The following is a 19,774-nucleotide window of genomic DNA, read 5'->3' as shown; positions in this document are numbered from 1 at the left end:
CTTCAACAAATGGTGCTGGGAAAACTGAAAATCCATATGCAACAAAATAAAAGTGAATCGCTATCTCTCACCATGCACAAAAGTTAACTCAAAATCGATCAAAGAGCTTCATATCAAATCAGAGACTCTGTGCCTGATAGAAGAAAAAGTTGGTTACAATCTACATATTGTGGGATCGGGCTCCAAATTCCTTAATAGGACACCCATAGCACAGAATTAATAATTAGGATCAACAAATGGGACTTACTTAAACTAAAAAGTTTTTTCTCAGCAAGAGAAACAATAAGAGAGGTAAATAGGGAGCCTACATCCTGGTAACAAATTTTTACTCCTCACACTTCAGGTAGAGCCCTAATATCCAGAGTATACAAAGAACTCAAAAAATTAAACAATAAGATAACAAATAACCCAATCAACAAATGGGCCAAAGACCTGAACAGACACTTCTCAGAGGAGGACTTACAATCAATCAACAAATATATGAAAAAAATGCTCACCATTTCTAGCAGTCAGAGAAATGCAAATCAAAACCACCCTAAGATACCATCTCACTCCAGTAAGATTAGCAGCCATTATGAAGGCAAACAACAACAAGTGCTGGAGAGGTTGTGGGGAAAAGGGTTCTCTGGTGGGACTGCAAATTGGTGCAGCCAATTTGGAAAGCAGTATGGAGATTCTTGGGAAAGCTGGGAATGGAACCACCATTTGACCCAGCTATTGCCCTTCTCGGACTTTTCCATGAAGACCTTAAAATAGCATACTACAGGGATACTGCCACAACGATGTTCATAGCAGCACAATTCACAATAGCTAGACTCTGGAACCAACCCAGATGCCCTTCAATAGATGAATGGATAAAAAGTTGCATTTATACACCATGGAGTATTACGCAGCACTAAAAAATGACAAATTCATGGAATTGGCAGGGAAATTGATGGCACTAGAGCAGATTATGCTTAGTGAAGCTAGCCAATCCCTTAAGAAAATACCAAATGTCTTCTTTTATATAATGAGAGCAACTAAGAACAGAGCAGGTAGGAAGAGCAGGAAGAAAAGATTTACATTAAACAGATACATGAGGTGGGAGGTAAAGGGAGAGTAAAGAGAAATTGCATGGTAATTGAGGGAGACCCTCATTGTTATACAAAATTACATATAACAGGTTGTGAGGGGAATGGGAAAATAAACAAGGAGAGAAATGAATTGCAGGAGATGGGTAGAGAGCGAATATGGGAGGGGAGGGGGGATAGTAGAGGATAGGAAAGGTTGCAGAATACAACAGTTACTAATAAGGCATTATGTAAAAATGTGGATGTGAAACCAATGTGATTCTGCAATCTGTATTTGGGGTAAAATTGGGAGTTCATAACCAACTTGAATCTAATGTATGAAATAGGATATGTCAAGAGCATTGTAATGTTTTCAACAACCAATAAATAAAAGGATCCTGATGGCTCTCCTCAAAGTCAAGCACACCCCACCTAGAGTTCATAAGAAATGTGTGTGAAAAGCTTGGACACAATGCTATCTTCTTCACTTCCCTACTGATTCTGGCTGGTCCTGGTCAGATCCCAAGTGGATACCTGGTTTATTGTAGAGCCCCACATGCTGAACAAGTGAGATCTTAGCACACAGTTGCAATTATCAAAAGATGTCATGGACTAAGATGAAGACACTCTGCCCAGGAAGGAGTTCAGGGATGAGAAGGAATGATGACCACAGTGGTTCTACCCTCACAGTGACCAGTCAGTGTCAGTATCCATGTATGTATAAATAGAAGGAACCAGAGAGCATTTGGGACTGACATTATGAAGACCTATCATATATAATGTCAATGTGATATCGTGCAGGCCACACAGGGGGGAACAGACCTAAACTAGGGATCGGGCACCACTGCTGTACTGAGCTGGATCTTCACTACAGCCCACCTTTTGCTGTGTAACTAGATGAGCTGCAATTGTGCTGATCAGGCCCCATGAAAATCCACCCAGTGAAAACATGTTTCTACTAAGTAGTGTCTACAAAAAAACCCAATAAGGTAGCTTTCAGTGTCAGTTGGAACATGCGAAGTAAGACCTTCCTTAGCTACAGTAATGTCTGGCCTGTGCATCTCCTCTGTCACAGATGTCCACCATAAGTGAGCATAGTGCATTGGTGGACCTGAGGGTCATTGTTAAGGATTGACCCTGTCCAGAAACTTGAGCCTAGAATGGGGATTGGAAAATGAATTCTGACACCTCTCACAAAAAATGTATATGAACGTGAAAATTTTTCATGAGTGAAGTGTTGTGAACTATCACATGCACTGATTAAATATAGGACCTACTGACAGGTAAAGTTTGCTATTAAATGAAGTTGCTACTGGTGCAGTGACAGGATTGAAATGGAGTTTTTCCTTTATAGAGTGTCATGACAATTTTCTGGGTTTTCATGGGATAAGTTTTGCATGTTAATTGAGGTATTGGTGTGGAAAAAACTGCACATATGGAAGGTTTACAGTTTGATCTATTTACACATATACAAAATCATGATCTAATGGAGATGGCTTTTTTTTGTTTAAACATATGGACGTTGGCCTCATGGCATGTATATATCTAGAGAAACAAACAAATGTGCAAAAACGAACACAGTCACACTCAGAATCATGTTGTGTGAATGCACACAAAGACACATGTATAAAACTCTCATTGACCTAACCACTTTGCTCAACTCACATAGGTGCTTCAAGGAAATATGCAGAATGGCCATAGATATTTTTTAAATCAATGTAGACCACAAACCCCACACTTCTCATTCTCAAGGAGGTAGTGGAATCACTGAGACTCTGCACTCAAAATGAAGGAAGACTCTCTGACCCTTGGCATTATCTACATTTTCAAACAGGAAGAGAGTGAGCCCAGGATACATACCAATTATGGATCCTTTTGATTCCTCCTGTGAATACAGAAGAGGACTCACTATGAACATCAAGCCATGATTTGACCTGTGTGCACAAGTCTTTTTTTTATTGGTGACATTCAAATATTCAACGAGAATGTGTGCAAATCAAGGGAAGAGATAGCAAATGTACTCTCATCAAATGACACAAGCTTTTCTAGGGGATTTGTGTCACAGGTCTATATTAGGTGATAATTAAAGAATTTGATGACCAGGATGGAAAATCATATCCAGGCACAAAGCTTGTTATTATACAGTGTTTAGTTTATACTGTTTCTTGTTATATTGCCTTCAGTGAGGTCTCATTTGGCAACAGACACCCTAATGAGAATCTGCACACTCAGGAAATTGTGTATGTCATCTCCAGGAAACCATATCATATTATAAGAGAAAGAGATACTAAAGAGCACCACTTGGATTTCAGAGGAAGATAAGCAACCTTACCATGGCTTCTGATGGGGCCTCTTGATCCATGCTTTCTCCAGGAATGAACTCCACCATGTCATTTGGGTGAACTAGGAGGATGCAGAATAATGATTAGTATACTGATTTAAGGCTTATGAATAGTTCAGAGCATTTCTTGATATGGACATCAGTGAAAATATACAGCAAATATAAGAACAAGAATTAGTGATGGCCGCAAATAGAGTGCATCACACCCCGTGTAACACATCACTGCACAGGTGAATACAGGGTTGGAACAACAAAAAGCTATCTTGTTAGGAATTTTCAGCTAAATTGGGGTGCACCGAAACCTAGAGGAAGGATTTCCATCACCCAGGACTGGTTACTGAGTCTCAAATGCGAGCCAACGGTGCGAACAGAGATCCAGGCTGACTGATCCGCCGCCCACCCTGCGGCCAGCCCCGAGGCTACAGATGGCGAGGTGCCGCGGAGAAGCAACCAGCAAGCAGAGAGAAATGGCACTACGGATTCTGTGGAGTCCTGCTGGCTGTGCCCTCTCTGAGCTCTGGGATGAGTTCGGGGTTTGAGATGAAGGAAGGAAGCGGTCCAGTTCTATCCCCCACAACTTAAAGTCCACCAATGAAGCCAGCGGCCAACATCTTGTAAAACTGACGTCACCAACGCCAGGTTATGACAGATTGCTACAATAAAACAGCATGAACAACCAGACTACATATAACTTACTAAATGCAAATAGATGAATACTACGAATAGGTGTATAGTCCACCCAAGCCCTTAACTACCCCCAAGTTCTCCTGTCTATTCTCTTGTTAATATCCGACTGCATTTGAGTAACCCCCCAAAGAAGCTAACGTATCCTAAACTCCATACAATCAAATCAACCGATCTTTACATAAAATCTTAAGTCCAAACCTTAGTTCTATATATGCCATCAAAATCTGAAGGCCTTTAATGAAACCAATGAATTTACCTTATATCACAATTAAATCCAACATCTCGAAACATTGTCTCCTAACACCAAGGAGAGATAGTGGAAATATAAAAACCAAAACAAATTTAAAGGAGAAAACAGAAACACAGCAGTCAAACAGAGTTGGGAAGTAACTTGAGCACCATGAAAAAAACAAAGGGTAAAAGGAGCACAAACAATGCAGGACAACTTAAATACAAAGGAGAACCTGGAGGCACCAGAAAAATGACAGAGAAAGAAGGCAAGGCATACCTAACTCAGATGGAATGGAATCTTAGAGAAGACTTTAGACAGCAAGTTCAAACAATGAACGTATATTTTGAAAATGAATTAAATAAGCAAATTCAAATGTCAAAGAACGAGCTCTATCACGAAATAGAGATTTAGAAAATAAAACAAACAGTAATTTTAGAAATGCAGAAAACCATAAACCAAATTAAAAACTCAAACGAGAATATTAAAAGGCAAAAGATTTATATGATCTGAAGAGAAACCAGAGTATAACAAACAAGAATATTACAAATAGACTAGATCAAGTAGAAGCCAGAACATCAGATAATGAAGATAAAGTTTATCAACTTGAAAAGAATATTGTCAACACAGAAAGGATACTTAGAAGGCATGAGCAATCTATTTAAGAGACATGGGATGTCATTAAAAAGCCAACCCTGAGAGTCATTGGAATAGAAGAAGGCATAGAGCATCAAACCAAAGAAATGAACAATTTATTGAATGAAATAATCTTAGATAACTTCCCAAATATGAAAGGTGGAATGGATTGCCAAGTCCTGGAAGCCTACAGGACCCCAAACATTCAAAATCATAATAGACCAAATCCAAGACACATAATTATGAAGATATCCAACATACAGAACAAAAAGGGAATATTAAAAGCTACGAGAGAAAGGAGGAAGATTTCATTCAGGGCTAAACCAATTAGGTTAATGGCTGATTTTTCATCACAGACATTGAAAGCGAGAAGATCCTGGAACAACGTATTTCCAACGATAAAAAACATTGGATTTCAACCAAGAATACTGTATCCAGCAATATTAAGCTTCAGATTTGACAATGAAATTAAAATATTTCATGATAAATAAATGTTAAAAGAATTCACATCCAGAAAACCAGCACTGCATGGCATCTTGAGCAAAACACTACAAGAAGAGGAATTAAAAAACAGCACGCCAAACTAACAGTGGGAGGTAACTCAGTAAAGGGAAGGAAAAAAAATAACCAAAAAGGAAAAACTATCCATATTAAAATAAATAAATAAACAAGCATGACCGGTAGTACTAACCATATTTCAATAGTAACCTTAAACGTTATTGGCTTAAATTCCCCAATTAAGAGACATAGGCTAATAACCTGGATTAAAAAATACAAATCCAACAATATGCTGCCTTCAGGAGACTCATCTGATAGGAAAAGACATACACAGACTTAAGGTGAAAGGTTGGGAAAAATCATACCAGTCACATGGTCCCCTGAAGCAAGCAGGAGTGGCCATAGTCATATCGAATGAAATCAACTTCAAACCTAAGTTAATCAAAAGGGATAAAGAAGGACACTCATACTATTAAAAGGTACCATCCACCAACAAGACTTAACAATTATCAATATATATGCACCAAACAATGGTGCTGAAACATTCATAAAACAAACTCTCCTCAAGTTCAAGAGACAAATAGACCACAACACAATAATTATGGGTGACTTCAACACACCGCTCTCTCCATTGGACAGATCCTCCAGACAAAAGCTGAATAAAGAAACTATAGAACTCAATACACAATCAATAAACTAGACTTAACCGACATATATAGAATATATCAACCATCATCAAGTGGATACACGTTCTTCTCAACAGCACATGGATCCTTCTCAAAGATAGACCATATATTATGCCATAGGACAACTAATATTAAATATAAAGGTGTGGAGATAATACCATGTAACTTATCTGATTGCAGTGGAATGAAACTGGATATCAATGATAAAAGAAGGATGGAAAAATCAAACATCTTGTGAAAAATGAACAATATGTTACTGAATGATCAATGGGTTACAAAAGACATAAAGGAGTAAATAAAAAAATTCTTGGAGATGAATGAAAATACAGACACAACATATTGGAATCTATGGGAGACAATGAAAGCAGTTTAAAGAGGGAAATTCATTTCCTGGAGGTAATTCCTCAAAAAAATGAAAAAAAAACAACAAATAAATGAGCTCACACTTCATCTCAGAGCCGTAGAAAAGGAAGAGCAAAACAACAGCAAATGTAGTAGAAGGCAAGAAATAATTAAAATCAGAGCAGAAATCAATAAAATTGAAACAAAAAAAAAACATTAAAAAATTGATAAAACAAAAAGTTGGTTATTTGAAAAAATAAATAAAATCGACAGACCCTTAGCCAAGCTAATGAAGAGAAGAACAGAGAGAGCTCAAATTACTAACATACGGGATGAAAAAGGCAATATTACAATGGACACTACAGAAAATCAGAAGATAGTTAGAAATTATTTTGAAACCTTATATTCCAATAAAATAGAAGATAGCAAGATATTGATAAATTTCTTAAGTCATATGATTTGCCCAGATTGTCAGGAAGATACACACAATTTAAACAGACCAATAACAAAAGAGGAAATTGAAGAAGTCATCAAAAGACTACCAACCACGAAAAGTCCTGGACGACATGGATATACAGCAGAGTTTTACAAAACCTTCAAAGAAGAATTAATACCAATACTATTCAAGTTATTTCAAGAAATAGAAAAAGAAGGAGCTCTTCCAAATTCATTCTATGAGGCCAACATCACCCTGATCCCAAAACAATACAAAGACACTTCAAAAAAGAAAACTAAAAACCAATATCTATAATAAACTCAGATGCAAAAATCCTCAAAAAAAATCTTGTGAATCAAATACAAAAGCATATCAAAAAAATTGTGCACCATGATCAAGTAGGATTCATCCCCGGGATGCAAGGCTGGTTCAATATACAGAAATCAATAAATGTTATTCACCACATCAATAGATTTAACCATAAGAACCACATGATCATCTCAATAGATGCAGAAAAAGAATTCGACAAAGTTCAGGATCCCTTTATGTTGAAAACACTAGAAAAACAAGGGATAACAGGAACTTACCTCAACATTGTAAAAGCTATATATGCTAAGCCTTAGTCTAGCATCATTCTGAATGGAGAAAAACTGAAGGCATTCCCACTAAAATCTGGAACAAGACAGGGATGCCCTCCCTCACCACTTCTCTTCAATTTAGTCCTCGAAATACTAGCCAGAGCAATTAGACAGACAAAAGAAATTAATGGCTAAAAAATAAGAAAAGAAGAACTTAAATTATCACATATTCAGATGATATGATAATATATCTAACAGACCAAAAAGGTTGTACAAAGAAACTACCAGAGCTAATAAGTGAATTTAGCAATTTGGCAGGATATAAAATGAACACTCATAAATCAAAGGCATTCCTGTATATCAGTGACAAATCTTTTGCAATGGAAATGAGGACAACCGCTGCATTCACAATATCCTCAATAAAAATAAAATACTTGGGAATCAATCTAACAAAAGAGGTGAAAGATTTATACAATAAATACTACAGAAACCTAAGGAGAGAAATAGAAGAAGACATTAAAAAATGGAAAAATATACCCTGTTCATGGATAGGAAGAACTAACATCATCAAAATGGCGATACTACAAAAAGTTCTCTCTACGTTTAATGCAATGCCAATCAAAATCCCAACAGCATTTCTTGTAGAAATAGATAAAGCAATCATGAAATTCATATGGAAAAATAAAAGACCCAGAATAGCAAAAGCAATTCTAAGTAGAAAGTGTGAATCAGGAGGTATAGTGATACCAGATTTCAAACTGTACAGAAGAGCAATAGTAACAAAACCAGCATGTTACTGGCACCATAACAGGCAGCAGGACCAATGGTACAGATTAGAGGACACAGAGACGAATCCACAAAATTACAACTATCTTATATTTGATAAAGGGAATAAAAGCATGCAATGGAGGAGGGATAGCATCTTCAACAAATGGTGCTGGGAAAACTGGAAATCCATATGCAAGAAAATGAAACTGAATCCCTTTCTCTCGCCATGCATAAAAGTTAACTCAAAATGGATCAAAGACCTTGATATCAAATCAGAGACTCTGCGCCTTAAAGTGGAAAAGTTGGTTACAATCTACATATTGTGGGATTGGGTTCCAAATTCCTTAATAGAACACCCATAGCACAGAGTTAATAACTACAATCAACAAATGGGAGTTACTTAAACTAAAAAGTTTTTTCTCAGCAAGAGAAACAATAAGAGAGGTAAATAGGGAGCCTACATCCTGGTAACAAATTTTTACTCCTCACACTTCAGATAGAGCCCTAATATCCAGAGTATACAAAGAACTCAAAAAATTAAACAATAAGATAACAAATAACCCAATCAACAAATGGGTCAAAGACCTGAACAGACACTTCTCAGAGGAGGACATACAATCAATCAACATGTACATGAAAAAATGCTCACCATCTCTAACATTCAGAGAAATGCAAATGAAAACCACCCTAAGATACCATCCAACTCCAGTAAGATTAGCTGCCACTCTGAAGGCAAACAACAACAAGTGCTTGAGAGGTTGTGGGGAAAAGGGTACTCTTATACATTGCTGGTGGGACTGCAAATTGGTGCGGCCAATATGGAAACTAGTATGGAGATTCCTGAGAAAGCTGGGAATGGAACCACCATTTGACCCAGCTATTGCCCTTCTCGGACTGTTCCCTGAGGACCTTAAAAGAGCATACTACAGGGATACTTCCACAACGATTCTCATAGCAGCACAATTAACAATAGCTAGACTGTGGAACCAACCCAGATGCCCTTCAATAGATGAATGGATTAAAAAAAGTGGTATTTATACACAATGGAGTATTATGCAGCACTAGAAATGACAAATTCATGGAATTGCCCGGGAAATGGATGACATTAGAGCAGATTATGCTAAGCGAAGCTAGCCAATCCCTAAAAAATCAAAGGCCAAATGTCTTCTTTGTTATAATGAGAACAACTATGAACAGAGCAGGCAGGAAGAGCAGGAGGAAAAAATCAACTTTATACAGAGACATGAGGTGGGAGGGAAAGGGAGAGAAAAGGGAAATTGCATGGAAATGGAAAGAGACCTTCATTGATGTACAAAATTACATATAAGATAATTTAAGTTATGAACTCCCATTTTTACCCCGTATACAGATTGCAGAATCACATCAGTTACACTTCCATTGATTTATATATTGCCATACTGGTGTCTGTTGTATTCTGCTGCCTTTCCTATCCTTACTATCCCACTTGAATCAAAGTGTGGAATATGATATATCAAGAACTATGTAATGTTTTGAACAACCAACAATAAAAAAAAATAATTTTAGGGGGAAGGGAATAAAATCCAGAGAAAGAATTAAATTACAACAGATGGGGTAGAGAGCGAAGATGAGAGGGGAGGGGAGGGAGGATAGTAGAGGATAGGAAAGGTAGCAGAATACAACAGTTACTAATATGGCATTATGTAAAAATGTGGATGTGTAACTGATGTGATTCTGCAATCTGTATTTGGGGTTAAAATGGGAGTTCATAACCCACTTGAATCTAATGTATGAAATAGGATATGTCAAGAGCTTTGTAATATTTTGAATAACCAATAAAAAAGAACAAGAATGAATGGGAAGCACAGCTTTGGGTTTCCAGTAGATTGGAACCAGGTGTGATATTTTTTTTTTTTGTATTTTGTACCTTTAGGAGTAGGTTTTTCTCTAGAGATGACCACTGAGGCCACTTTAAAATATACAAAATATTTCACATCTCTGTAGGAGATTAGTTATTACTAATATATTGTAATAACCTGGAGTGTGTTATATCACTAAGTGATGTACACAGTTCCCTAACCCAAAGCATCACCATCAGGATAATTTCCTGAACTCTTAATGCTTCTTTCACTTACAGAGTGAAGAACGTGGATCTTTTGGCTCAGCAACATCTCTGTCTACAGAGAGGGCCTACTAACCAAAACTACATTTGGGTGTCATGAAGTGGGAAAAAATTATATCAAGCAAATCATGCATTAGTGTGGGTTTTTATTTATAGAAACTGGATGCTTGTTCTAGGCATGTTAGAAGAGAATTTCTGAAGAAGGTCCCATAGCCTCACAAACACATACACAATTATTACACATGGACATGCTCAGAGATACCACCCCATGCTCATTCACATAAATGCACACCACACAAAAGACAGCTGTTTCAGGATCATGGTAGTGGGCCACAATTCTTCACTGGATTATCACTTTGTCACCATATGCCTATCCTCATTTCCAAACAAAATCTAAATCCAGGATAACTTTTTACATAGAAACAGAAAGGAATGTGTGACCTATCTAAGTACAGAGGTTTTGCTCAGCATGTTAGGGAGTTGAGAATACTTACTTTGCTCATTTGTTGCAGAGGCTACCTGTAGTTACAGAAAGGAAGACAGCATGAGCAGGAGATCATTTGCACAACTCTACTGTTGGCTGTGGTGACATTAGATAACTAGATGGGAAACAGCAGTTGGGGCAAAGATCACAAAGTAAGGCAGAGAAGGCACTTGTGAAAATACATAAGCTTTGCATGAGGGATTTCTCAGGTACAATTTGATGACATGCATAAAATTCTTTTTCTATCAAGGAAAAGTGCCACTGAAGAAAATGCTCACTACAATTATTTGACAATGGTTGTTCTCATATGTGAATGTCATCTTGAATCATTCTCACAGGGAATAGATTTGCAGTTGTAATTCCATCACCTATGAGTCACCTATAATGAACACTGTCATATTTTCATGAAGGCATTTGAATTAAAAGGAAGAAAACAACACTTATATCTAAGACAAAGAAGGGTCACATTACCTTAGCAATGTAATTTTTTTGGTCTTCTGCCACAATGGGTACCACCTCTATTATGACTTGATAGCAATCTAGGGAAATATAGAGTAAATGTCAGTATATTGGTTTGCTGAAGAAACACTCCAGGGGCTTCCTAACTGTGGACATGAGTCTAAAGTGTATGGAGACAGTTGTTTAACACACACAGGCTCAATTAGTGCTGGAACATGATTGTTTCTGAATGGCAAGAGAAGGAGCAGATCAGGAAACAAAAATTCAAAATAGACAAAAAATGGAAGGAACTACAATGAGAAATTAAATATTCTACTGTTACACTAGAAGGTTTCAGCATTCCTTTATAACACTTGACAGATCCATCAGGAAGTAAAGAAAAAGTATACTTTTGAATCAATCATTTCTGTTATGGGTCAAATTACTTCCACACAAATACATGTTTAAATTCTAAACATGGTTAAGTTAGAACTTAAACCGTACCTCCAAATTTTACTGGGTTTTAAATGAGAGTCATCGTGATCTTAGCAATTAAAAGTATCCTCTTTGAACAGGGTGGACCCATTCTCCAAATAGGGCATCTGTTCTCATGAAGATGGGGCACATTCATGAGAGACTAATGCCATGTGATGATGCAAGCAGAGAGGAAAGTGCTGCAGTTGAAAACCAAGCAGATCAAGGATGGCCACCAAACCAGTAACAGTTAAGAATGGGCAGGAAAAATCCTTCCTTAAAGTTTTCAGAAGTAACATGTTTCTGCTAACAGGTCAATGTGGGATTCCTAGGAAATAGAGCTCTAAGATAGTACACTTACATTACTTCAACCCAAGAAAGCTGGTACTTAGTTATGGCAACCCTAGGAATTTACCAAAACCATTATCAATCACATAGATCTATTTGGCATTTGTACAAATACTTCATACGACAGTGAGAGAATAACATTTGTTTTCAAGTTAACAAGAGGTATTCATCAAGATAAAATATATTTTGGCCCAAAACATTCCTTGGCATGTTGAGAAATTGTGCAAATTTGCTGTCAGGAGAAGAGAAGTTGGCAAATGGAGGAAGGATGCACCCACGACAGTTCTTCAGTGCCAGACTTAGAAGGCAAGAAGACTGCTTCTCAGTGAGAGGGGAACTAAAGGAAGTCACCCAAACTTAATTGTGAATGGAAAAAATTATAGAGGAATATAAAGTCAAAAACTCAAGCAAAAGAAATAATACAAGACAGAAGCAAATTTAAGATAGAGAGAACCTTTATTTCTTGCAGCTCCACAACCTGTAATGCAAACAGTGCGAATAGTCCTTCCTCTCAGGTGTGCAAAAGAGGGGTTTCACGAAAACTCAATAGTGGACACTCAGGGAGTCTTAGAGAATCAGAAACTTGGCTACATTAAACAAAGACAAAAAAGAAAGTACATTAGATCCAAGCTGATGGTGGCAGAAGCAGCAGTAGCAGCAGCAGGATTAGTGGCACTGCTAGATCACCTAAAGAAGGAAATGGACAGAAACAAAATAGAAAGATTCAGTGTGAAAATCCTGAGATCAGAGAGGCAACGTTTTCTTGGCTGAAAAGAGGGTTCTTTGCACTGCACACTGTACATGAAGAAAGATCTGTGATTCATGCTGTCCCCAGAGAGCAAGGCAGGAGCCACCTTGACACAGCCAAGCTGATGCTGCCACTGCAGGAGCCAGGAGCTGGGAGATCTGAGCAGGTAGGCACACATGGACCTGAAAGGCACCTCCCACAGCACCTAGGCTTCTCCTGGCTGAGCTAGAGCAAAAGGCATGGAGAGAATTCTCCCCAGGGGAACTCAAGTCAGAGATGTGCAGGAAAGCTCTGGTCCTTTCCTCCTTGAGTCTGGTGCCTCCCAGGACCAGCTGATAGGGATTGAGAATTTGAAGGAGCAGGTGTAAAAATGGGCTGCTGGAAATAGATGCCCAGACCATAAGCCCAGGAAGCATGTAAAGGTCGCTCCACAGGCAGCAGAGTGGGTGGGGAGAAGCTGACTAGCACACCCATAGTTGGAATTAAGGACAAGATTCAGAAAATCACCTCAATAGATGTAGAAAAGCTCTTGATTAAAAAGGAGAAACAATTCATTTTCAAAATAAAGGAGAAACCTGGAATAAAAGGAACTTAGTTTCAATATTATAAAAGCCATATATGAGAAATTTAAAGCCAACATCACACTGAACAGAGATAAAAATGAACTGTCTTCTTCAAATATCAAGAACAAGAAAAGAATGTCTACTTTTGCCAATTTTATTCAATATATTTTTCTGAAAAAATGTCAGAACAATCAGGCAAAAGTAGGAAATTAATAGGATACCATAAGAAAAATTCTATTGTCCACATTACCTGGTGACATGATTCTATATTTAGAAGGCCCAAAAATTTTCACCAGAAGAATTCTAGAAGTAATAAATTTAGCAATGTAGCAGGATAAAAGATCAACACAAATAAATCAATATTGTCACTATACTCCAACATTGATGGCACTGATTTAGAATTCAAGAAAATAATTTCTTTTATAATAATGTAAAAAAGCCCCTGAGGATAAATCTACCAAATAGGATGTAAGATCTCTACAACAAAAACTATACAACACTGAAGAAGAAATGGAAGAAGACCTCAGAAGGGGCAAAATAGTTCTGTGTTCTTGGATAGGCAGAATTAATATTGTCAAAGTGGCCATAATATCAGCAATATCCAGGTTCAATGAATTCAATACAATCCCCTTCAAAGTACAAATGATATTCCTTACAGTTTTGAAAAACTAACCCTGAAATTCATTTGAGATAATGATGATGATAATAATAGTAATAATAATTAATATAATATAATATTATATTAATTATTGTATTTATTAAATAATAAAAATTATTATTATTATTATTATTATTATTATTATTATTATTATTATTTGGCAAAGCAATTCTGAGCAAGAAAAAGTAAGGTGAAAGCCAGCACAATGACCAATTTTATATTTTACTACAGAGATGAGTAGCAAAAACAGTATCTTATTGAACTGAAAATAGATATGAAGATTCTTGAATTGAATATACCACCCAGAGACAACCTACCTGATACTTACATTCACCTGATACTGGACAACAACACCAAAATACATGTTAAAGAGGACATTATGGTTTAAACAAATGGTGCTGTGGAAACTGGATAAGCATAGAAATACCAGGAAGGATGAGAGAAAGAAGGTACACTGACACAATGTTGGTGGGTTTGTAAATTATTATGACAACTCTGGAAAGCAATGTGCAGATTCCTGACAAGCCCAAGAGTGGAACTCATAGGACTCAGCTATTACATTCCTCTCTGCTTATTCTATAAAACTACAAGTCAGCATACTATAGTGATACAATCACTTCAATGTTTCTAGCATTCACCATAAATACATTGTATGATCAACCCAGATGTCCACCAGCAGTTGAAATAATCAAGTGCACAGAATTAAAAGGTAACTGGATCTTTACTTCTGGAGCTATAGCACTGTTGAATGACTCAAAGCACATAAATTTGTACATGTTAAATAAAAGAAGAATTGGAAATCTGAATCAACTAGAATCCTTATTGCAGAATGGACACAATGACAGGATTTCCACAGTACCTTCGTTGGAATTCTCATTTGGAAAAGCACTGTTTGGTGGCCAGAGGTCTCCTCTGGACCAAGGCCAGAGGCAACAGCCTGGGAAATGTGATAAAACAGAGTTAGCTGTTGACAATGTGCTAGCAAGAAAACATAGGGTCATCAATAGTAATTCAAATAACAGTTCAACCAGTTTTAATTGATAAGTGTTCATTGTAAATATCTGGGGGTATAATTTGAGCTTTGAATTCAAGTATGTATTTATACACTAATAGCATGCCCAGAAACTTAAATATTTCTTGTATGTTTTTTTTCTGTCATTTTCAACAACAAGAGGTGATAATTATCTTATCAGAAATAGGTCTGGGACACAAAGATAAATGCTGCATAATATCACTCTTTCGTGGAAACTGAAAAATTGATCATAGAAGGTGAGAGTAGAGTATTAGTTAGCAGAGCAGGGGAGACAATGTTACAATTGAATATTAGAAAAAAAGTTCTGATGTATTTTTGCAGTCTGTTAACAGAGTTAAAAACAGTAAAATCTGGGTCTCGAGATGTGGCTCATTTGGAGAATTCTTGCCTTGCATGTCTGAGGTATGGGGTTTGATTCCCAGCACCACATTTATATAAATAAATAAATAAAGGTCCATGAATAACTAATAAAAAATTTTAAAAATAACAAAATCGATGTTTAATAAATTTTGAAGGAGGGATGTGAATGTTCTTAGATTTCACACTACTGAGTTTATTTTTCACCATTGGGGCAGCAAAGCACCTGAGTCAGATTGATCTTTAGGATAACAATGCAATGTGTGAGGTCTACAACCCAACACAATATTGTGTGGTCAAAAAGTATTACTGAGGCGGAATCATAGAAATCAGAGAAAACAGTGACCATAAGCAGAGGCTGTGGTTATGTGGCTTTTGTTCAAATCCTACCTCAAAAATTAAATATCTGTTCAGTTAAATAAACCCCTTCTCAATTGTTGCAAAAAGTGTGGCATCTGAACCATGTAATGGTATAAGGCTGACAATGATCACATCCATGCATTCTTAAGAGGACTGGTGCTTCATGTGGGTGCTAATGTGTCCTGACATTAAATAGTACACTTCATTAAATGTGTGGAAAAATAAACTCAATCGTTGACAGTGTTTGAACAGAGAGGTGTCAAACAGAGGTCATCCTCCAGAGCAAAGGGTAAAGAAAGTCTATTCCTCTTTCTTTACAGATGGATATTTGTAAAGTTCATGGAGAATATCTGTGACCTCCTATGACTCCATATCAGCCTAAAGGGATGGGTGGAGAAGAGTCTGTGCACAACAATTTAGAGTTTAGGTGTTTGTAATTTGGAGATTTTATATGTCTTGCCCAGATTCACAAGAATGATGAGCGGTGGATATGGGACAGGAATGTTGCTATTTACCTGGGACCAGAAATCCCTGAGCACTTGAGTCCTCTAGTGGATATCCTAGAACCAGGAAACCAGAACTCTTCTCAGTGCTTTTAGAATACTCCTTTCTTCAGGCCTCTTTGGCATGAGGTTTCAGTAGCAGACACCATGAGAAATGTTCAAGTTATAACCCCGGGCTCCTGTCTCTTCATTGCAATTACTGACTTAAAAATGATCATTTCATGTAAATGAAGCCTATCAGAAGGTCAAGGTTAAAAGGTTAAGAATGGAAGAATTAAGTTTTGTTTTCCTGGAACCTGAAACTCATGTAGAAGTTGAAAACAACTCCCGGAAATGCCCACTAAATGTATGTTGAAATCTCCCCTGATCATCTGGTTGCTCTACGAAAACAACCCCCCTCCCAGAATCCATGCAATGATTGGCTATGCTGTATGTGAAGTCCCTGCCCTCTCCAAGGAATCTGTATAAGCTCTGCTTAAGCTGTTTCCGGGGCTCTCTGCTCTATTCAAGTGAGCTCTGAGCCCCAGCATGCTGGACCCTCCAATAAACCCTTTGCTGTTGCATGAGACAGTCTCTTGGTGGTCTCTTCCTCCGACGCTCGCCCGACCTTTACAAAGGGTAGAGTCCACACTTGGAGCCATCCTCCCCCAGGGTCTTCTCACTTCCAGCTGTCTCCAAGTAATCCACCCTGACGAGCAGTTGACCATCTAAATCATCAGAGTTCTCTGGGGCTCACCAACTGTTTCAGAACTTGGGACATTCTAAACCAACTGCCACTTGATGGCTGTGCCAAGAATGAAGTTTCCTTGAGCTTTTCCCTCCTGGATGGCCTGTTAGTGGGGATTAATCAGGGAAACAGATACTCTGGGCTGATGGTTTGATGTTTCCATGTCAGAAGCTGGCCTGCCCCATGTCTGCAGTCTAATATTCTGAGTCATAATCTGAGCAGTCAGACAAGGCCTGGTTGAAATATCATTTCTCCATATGCACCAGCTCTGATCAGGCATATTCCTGCTCCTGGCTTTTCAAGCCTCTTCCTAGACCCTGCATGGCCAGGGGCCAGAGACTTACCTGCCTAGATGGAACCACCACTAACTATAACCTGTGGACCTCAACGAATGAATCCTCCCTGAAACAACTGAGGCCCTCATTTCCTCCATTATCAGACATCCACTCCACTGACCTCAAGGCACTGTCCTTTTTGCCTTCTTCCCAGTAGCCCCAAACACCTGGGATCCTGTAGTTATCAACCAATTGGAAACGTTTTCTGAAATTTCAGTCCTCTTTTCTTTTACAAAAGTCTTGATTTAGACTTCTCTAACATTATTTTTAAATATTCATATACATTGAGATGGGTTTGGTTTCTAATTGCCCTTTCATGGTATATATATATCGCCTTACTTAGCATCTGTATACTATGTCTCACTTTATTTCTTCATCTCATGAAAGCAAGGTGGGTGTCCTGCTCCTGTTATTCACTTTAAAGGCACACATGTTATTGGCATTAGGAATGGTTCATTAATCTAAATTTAGAAAAACTTTTTCAGTAACCAGGTCAATAGAACAAGCAAATATATGAATTGAGTGATAAAACAATATCACCAAATATTTAAATCTCAGGAGAGAAGATTCAGTGTTGAAGATGAAAAAATCAAGAGGAAAATATATTCAGTAAACATTAACTGCCCTTTGAAGAAACACACTTAAAAATATCACTGACAACATACCTTTCCCACAGCAGTTAAGATTTCCCATGGCCAACCAGGAACTCAAAACCTCCCTACTCTTCTCCAACTTTAACTTACACCAACTCACTCACCACACCAACTGAGTGGAAATGGAAGGTAAGATGTGCATTCCACATTACCATGGTTACTGGTCAACATGGAACTTTCATTGTGAGCACATGCCACATTCTGAGCTGCTACTATTAGAAAGTGTATTTTCATGTCCAAGTGTGTTGAATAATTTGTGTATTGCTTCAAAAACTGAAACCTAGAACTATATATTAATATTTGTTGTTAATAAAAATAAGTTAAATTAGAAAAAAAGGATTTACTCCCAAAATTATTTCATTGATCAAAAAATCATGGGATGAAAGGGATGCATAGCTATAATTTTGAGAATCAAAGAAGATTTCATTTCTGGTTTGTAATTCTAAACCAACACATGTCTCAATCTTTCTGAACCTCCAAACATTTGTAGATAGAGAAAATTAAAATGTCTTTTTGATTCAGAATGAAAATGTATACAATGTATTATCTTTTAAGAGTTGAGGAAATTTTCAGGAAGGAGAAATTTTAAGATCACATCCCCCTTATTTTAAATTTGAAAACAAAACTATTTTCTATTTAGTAGGATTTAATCCAGTCATTTGAATTAATCTTCCTATTCCATGACTCCTGCTGTGGAATCCATTCTTTTGCTTCTCATCCTAACCTGTCATCTCATACCACAAACACTCATGGTTGAACATGCACATGGTGAGGTCTATACAAACAATGTATGCAAAGTCTTCACATTGTAAAAGCTATCTATGCTAAACCCAAGGCCAACATTATTACTAAATAAGAAAAGGAGAAAGCATTTCTTCTAAGGACAGAAACAAGACAGGGATACCCTCTTTGAAACTCTAGTCAGAGTAATCAGACCCATGAATCAAATTAAAGTGATTTGCATAGAATAAGAACTCAAATTATCACCCCTTGCTGAGGACATAGTTCTATATTTAGAAGATCCAAAAAATTCCTCCAGAAAGCTTCTAGAGCCAATAAATACATTCAGCAAATTAGGATATAAAATCAATACCCATGAATCAAATACATTTCTATATGTAAGCGATGAATCCACAGCAAGAGAAAGTAGGAAAACCTCCCCATTGACTCTAGCCTCAAATAAATAGAACACTTGGGAATCAATCTAAAAAAAGAGGTGCAAGACCTCTACAATGAAAACTATAGAACACTAAGAAAAAAAATTGAAAACGATCTTAGAAGATGGAAAGATTTCTCATGCTCTTGGATAGGCAGAATTAATATAGCCAAAAATGGCCATACTACCAAAACTTTTACAAAGATTTAATGCAATTCCTATTAAAATCCCAATGATATTCTTGTTTTTTAATTAAAAACACCAGGCAAAGGCTAATGCTCTCCCACATGAGGTATTTCCCTTTGGGTCTCTCCTGACCCTCTCTTTGGCTTTGGCTTATGCTTTCCCTCAGGGAAGTCATTCCATGTGGACCTTCAGGACCTTCATTTTGCTTGGGGCTTTTTCTATCTTCCAGGTTGCATCTGCATGGAAGGTTCTCAGGATATTCATCCTGGCCCCAGCAACTCAGGCATCTCAGTACTACAGGGGCTTGTAGAGATGTTTAGTATGGGAATCCGATTGGGATTGGCACTGAATGGGGCACAGACATTTTCACATGGGGTTGCAGTGCCTGGAGCTAAGGACC

The sequence above is a fragment of the Callospermophilus lateralis genome, chromosome 7, assembly GCF_048772815.1.
Source record: "Callospermophilus lateralis isolate mCalLat2 chromosome 7, mCalLat2.hap1, whole genome shotgun sequence".
Lineage (NCBI taxonomy): Eukaryota > Metazoa > Chordata > Mammalia > Rodentia > Sciuridae > Callospermophilus > Callospermophilus lateralis.
Note: the sequence above shows the minus strand (reverse complement) of the source record.